General features: G+C 33.9%; 1 long non-coding RNA gene across 2 annotated transcripts; it reads left to right on the top strand.

Annotated features, from left to right (window-relative positions):
* Positions 1-685: 685 nt before the first annotated feature.
* LOC107724222 (uncharacterized) lies at positions 686-3,743 on the top strand. 2 transcript variants are annotated; one of them, XR_001638006.1, is made up of 5 exons: positions 686-719; positions 1,168-1,296; positions 1,538-1,695; positions 1,859-1,947; positions 3,613-3,743. It is a non-coding gene; the product is annotated as an uncharacterized LOC107724222 (long non-coding RNA). The 2 variants fall into 2 exon arrangements; XR_001638005.1 differs by having other exon boundaries at positions 1,168-1,353.
* Positions 3,744-5,120: the final 1,377 nt, after the last annotated feature.

Genomic DNA, 5,120 nt, shown 5'->3' with positions numbered 1-5,120 from the left:
AACTGTTAAATAAACGCAGCTAATTTAAGCAATCAAAGAAAAACTATTTTTAAAAAGTCAAGGTTCAAGAGCCCAACTAAAGCAAACACTGACCGCCATTATGGTGACTTCAAATGAAAGTACAACACCTAAAATCTCAATAAGAGCTTTTGTACACATATGACAGAAATAACGTCACACTGGTTAGTAATAAGAAGCTGGTGATGCTGTTTGTGGAACTGTTTAATCCTCCTCTGCTGAGATCTTGATAAATTTAAATTCAATTGATTTCATCTTTGGCTTTGGCTGTAAGTTGTGTTTCTCTGCTCTTGTTTCTCTTTCCTTCAGTGATTCTGCTTGTTAACAGGTGTTCATCACTAATGCTCAATCCTCATTTAATTATCTCATTAACTTCATCACCGCTTCAGTGTCACTTCAATACTCTGTAGTGTGGACACATATAAGTGCTCTATAAAACTGAGGATTTTGCTTTGGGATTAAAGGGGTTAAATGAGTGAGATGAAGAAAAACACACTGTGAAATGTATTTTTTACAGAAATATACTGTTAATTTAATTTATGGAAGCAAACTGTAAAATACTGTAGATTACTCCAATAGTATGTTCCTGCACAACCGGAGGCTGCAGTTTCAGGACCGCAGTTCTAGGACCCTATTCTTTTGTAACAGCGCCACCTACCGAATTGGATCACTAAAGATGGACGACATGGACAGCAATCAGAGTGAGTAACTTTACCGATTTTCAATTAAGTTTTATTTTATAACCTTAAAACGATGCAAAGTTTACGTAGCCAACGTGAGAACTGCTAAGAAATAATAATTAATTCCCGATTGCTAGTTTTATTGATTATTACGATGTTTTTAATTCGTGGGCATGATTTAATTAAGCTAAACCTTGTTGACATAATGACTACAATAAGTAAATCTAGCCAGCACATTAATTAAACTTAAAAAGATGATAAAAGCATGTTGATGTGAGATGTGTCAGATTTACCTGTAGCTTACTGTATTAGTGTGAAAACTTGTTTGATACTCATTGTTTTAGCATATTAGTTAAGTATAAATCATCTTTCATAATTAAACTGGGCTCATTGCTTGGTTGCACCACAATATGTGTTATTAGCCTGTCCTTTTGGCAGTACTTTAGATTGATCTGGTTGATGTTTGAAGGCATGGTCAGCGGTTTGCCTTCTGGACTGATGAGGCCAGAAACTTGCTCCAAGGAACTCTTCAGCCAGTGTACAGAGTGCTATCTCAGAGGAGATCCACATTCAGGCTGTCGATGACCACACTGCAGAGGTAAAGAGACTGCTGGACTTCATTGTAAAGTTACAGGGATCTGAGGAGCATTTAGTGGTACTTAAACAATGTTCACATTTAATCATCATTACAAACAAACTCATAGTAAAGGTTCACCAAGGGCCTTAATTAGGAATAACATTAACAATATCTTTTAACTATGCTGCAAATTATTGTATCTTTATCTTAAATGTATCAATTTCCTCAAAATAACTGTTTTTGCTCGATGGTTTGCCCATAGGGTGTACTCAGTGGGAAGCCCTCTAAGGTCTCATAAGCTAACCTCTTCCCGAGTGCCTGTCTATCTCGACAGTGAGGAACAACTGTCCTGTTTGCCTATCTGAGAGGAGTGCTGCATAGGACACCAACACAACTGAGCTTCACAGATGAAGTGCAGAGGTATGCCGGACCATGTAATGTGTTTGTGAGTGTCCTGCTCCTGCACTTACAAAATCTACTGTATAAACTGCATGCTGGTGCTACTCGTGTATGGACCAATGTATAATGGCTTGCTGTTCAGTAGTGCTATAATAGTATACTTAAATTAACTGTTTTTTCATAGGCCATCATATATGCCCTGGCTGTCCTACGGAATTTCTCATTGCAGGAGGCTGAGCAGGTCTTCCTTTCTGGTCCGGATTATCATTACAGGTCAGAGTAGAATATGAATTATTTTTGCACAATGCCCAGTGCACCTTTTGTTACTGATATTTCTGTTAACCCAACAGTGATTGTTCTCTGATAACTATTTCAGTGAAGTGGAAGATTTTAATAGAAGGATTGACGGTAACACTTTCTATGAAGCCTGTATTTATAATACATTATAAGGTTATTCTTAAAGCATTATAAGGAATGAATAATGCATTATAAGAAACCTTATAATATGTTGCATCATCTTATAAATAATCGTAAGAACAGTTTTAATGTATTATAATACTTATTTGTGGTTAAGTGTATGATGATTTATAACACACAATGAACACATTGCATCCACTTAAGTTACAATGGATTATATTTCTCATAGTTATAATGTATTATAGGTCTCATATCTTGCCATTGTTTAAGATCTGCACAATAACTTAGTACATCTTATTTGTGTTTTTACTGTAAAATAACAAATACAAAGTCTTCATGAAAACATTCCAAAATGCTTTAATGTGGTCTTATTATTATTAAGTGCTCTTTGTCTGCTTTAAGTGAAGTAACTTCACTGTACTTAAAGCAGACAAAGACCACTTATAAATAATAATAATAATATTTTTTCTCAAACAGCCATAAGATCTGATATCAGATCAGATGAATGTGTACACATTTGCTTTGAACTATTTTTATTGTAATATCAATTTGATTATTTTGATGGTAGCCTTTAGACAACTGTTGATAAGTAACTCTGCGACTACATGTCAACTAGCAGTCATTAGAGTATTAGTAGACTGTATGCTAAATATCTGCTAACACTTTTTTTGATGGTTCCCCAACAGATATTCTACTCACTATAAGCAACTTTGCAAGTACATCAATTTATTCTACCAACCCTAACCTTAACTAAGCCTACTAATACTCTAATGAGAGTTAGTTGATGTAGTTGCAAAGTTGTTTATAGTCAATAGACTAAAGGGGACCATCAAAATAAAATGTAATCTAATAAAAAAACACACGTTGCATTTTTTTCATTTGAAAGTATTACAACTGATCTTAAACTAGCTCACAGCAAAATTAATATTAACCTCACAGGAAACACTCAAAACAACACTCAACCACTCCTAACCACTCACAAGATGTAGTAAGATACTGTCCAGATCTTAAATAAACAATGTCAAGATAATCCATTATAAATTAAGTGGATTTATTATGGTATTCATTGTGTGTTATACGTAATCATACTCTTAAAAGTTATAACCACAAATGCGTATGTATTATAATGTATTATAAATGTTATGATTATTTATGAGATGATACAACATATTATTAAGCTTTTTTATAATGCTTTATGCATTAATTATAATGCCTTAAGAAAACCCTTATAATGTATTATAAATACAGGCTTCATAGAAAGTGTTACCGGATTGACAAACAATTGAGGAAAGAAGAGAGAACATTCAGTTTGTGGGTTTTGCTCTTATATACTTACATTTGGAGTTTGGAGTTAGATGTTAGTAACATGATTATTCTGTTTGGTTCTCTCTCTCTCTACAACCCCAACAGTGCATAAGTGTTAAATCAGAAATATATATTACAGAGTTAAACATGTTAAAGCAAATGTTTCTTATTTAATTCTCCCTCCTTCTCTCTCTCTCTTTTTTTTATCTCTCTCAGGAGTTGAAGCCTACAGCCTTTCTGTCCATGCAGCAACTGATGGAAAAGGGGGTCTTTTTTTATGATGTTGTATTATGTGTTATTGCAAAAATGAGTATATACAGTATATAAATATGCATTCTTGAATCATTCTTGAGTCTTGTGTCTTGCCTCTCTACAAACTTTTAAATATCTGGCTGTAATTTAGTGACTGCAAATGCTGATTTCATTTGATTCCATCTTTATTATACCTGATAATGAGCTAGTTAAACTTAAGGGGGCTAATCAATATACAGTATATTTCAAGAAACTAAGACTTAAGGTACTCCACTTTTTCAGTTGTTTAAAGACTGAAATACATTTTTCATTTATATTTTAAGTGTAAATTCATTTAAATTTAAAATTGTTAACTCAAAGCAGGTATTACACACTTTGTAATTAACATCTGAAGCATTTATAAATCAAAAATCACAATTGAAAAAAAAAATAAATAAATTCTGAGATTCAATATCTTTAACAACATGTACAAACATTACTACAAACTAAACCACCAGGGTCCTAGAAATGCGGTCCTGAAACTGCAGCCTCCGCTATATTATCCAATTCGGTAGGTGGCGCTGTTACAAAAGAATAGGGTCCTAGAACTGCGGTCCTGAAACTGCAGCCTCCGCTATATTATCCAATTCGGTAGGTGGCGCTGTTACAAAAGAATAGGGTCCTAGAACTGCGGTCCTGAAACTTGGCAACCACAGCTGCCGGTATTTCACCGTAAAATCAAGAAAAGAAAACAGCAAAATACTGTAAAACCTAACAGTCAACTTCCTGTTGTGTTTTGTGGGTCACCATTGTGCTGGAGAGCAGAGCCTGTGTTTAAATAAAGTACGGACAGAAAAACACTGATGTTATGCTGCTTGTTGTTTTATTTAAAGGCAATAACTGTGTAATTATTGATTCTCTTCAATAATTTCAATCACTCATGAATGTGTGCTGCTGTTATCTGCAAGAGATTTGAGTTGAATTTATGCTTTTAATGACTTTGCATAAATCGGTAGGTTTTTCTTCATGGATTTAAGCAAAATAGTTTTTAAGACCAATATGCAACCATAGCTGCAGGTTTTTTACTGTAAATTTAAATGAAGCATTTTGTTGATTGTCACAATTGTTGAGATTCATATGCTGGTTCTTGATGTCGCTGTGCATCTAAATAGAACAAGAGTTCAATTTTTTATATGTATAACATACATTTTACAATTAATTTAAACAGTTCTGTAAAACCTAAAATGTTGCTACCATATTTTTCACGGTAAAGTTCTGGCAACCACAGCTGCCGGTATTTTACTGTAAATTTAAACAAAGCATTTTGTTGATTGTCACAATTGTTGAGATTCATATGCTGGTTCTTGATGTCTCTGTGCATCTAAATAGAACAGGAGTTCAATTTTTTATATGTATAACATACATTTTACAATTCATTCACTATATCTATTAGAGCAGTGTTTCTCAACCCTGGTCCTGGGCGCCCCCCAACA

Source organism: Sinocyclocheilus rhinocerous, unplaced genomic scaffold, assembly GCF_001515625.1.
Source record: "Sinocyclocheilus rhinocerous isolate Xijiao unplaced genomic scaffold, SAMN03320098_v1.1 scaffold3744, whole genome shotgun sequence".
In the NCBI taxonomy this organism is placed as follows: domain Eukaryota; kingdom Metazoa; phylum Chordata; class Actinopteri; order Cypriniformes; family Cyprinidae; genus Sinocyclocheilus; species Sinocyclocheilus rhinocerous.
This window is presented reverse-complemented; position numbering and strand designations above follow the sequence as displayed.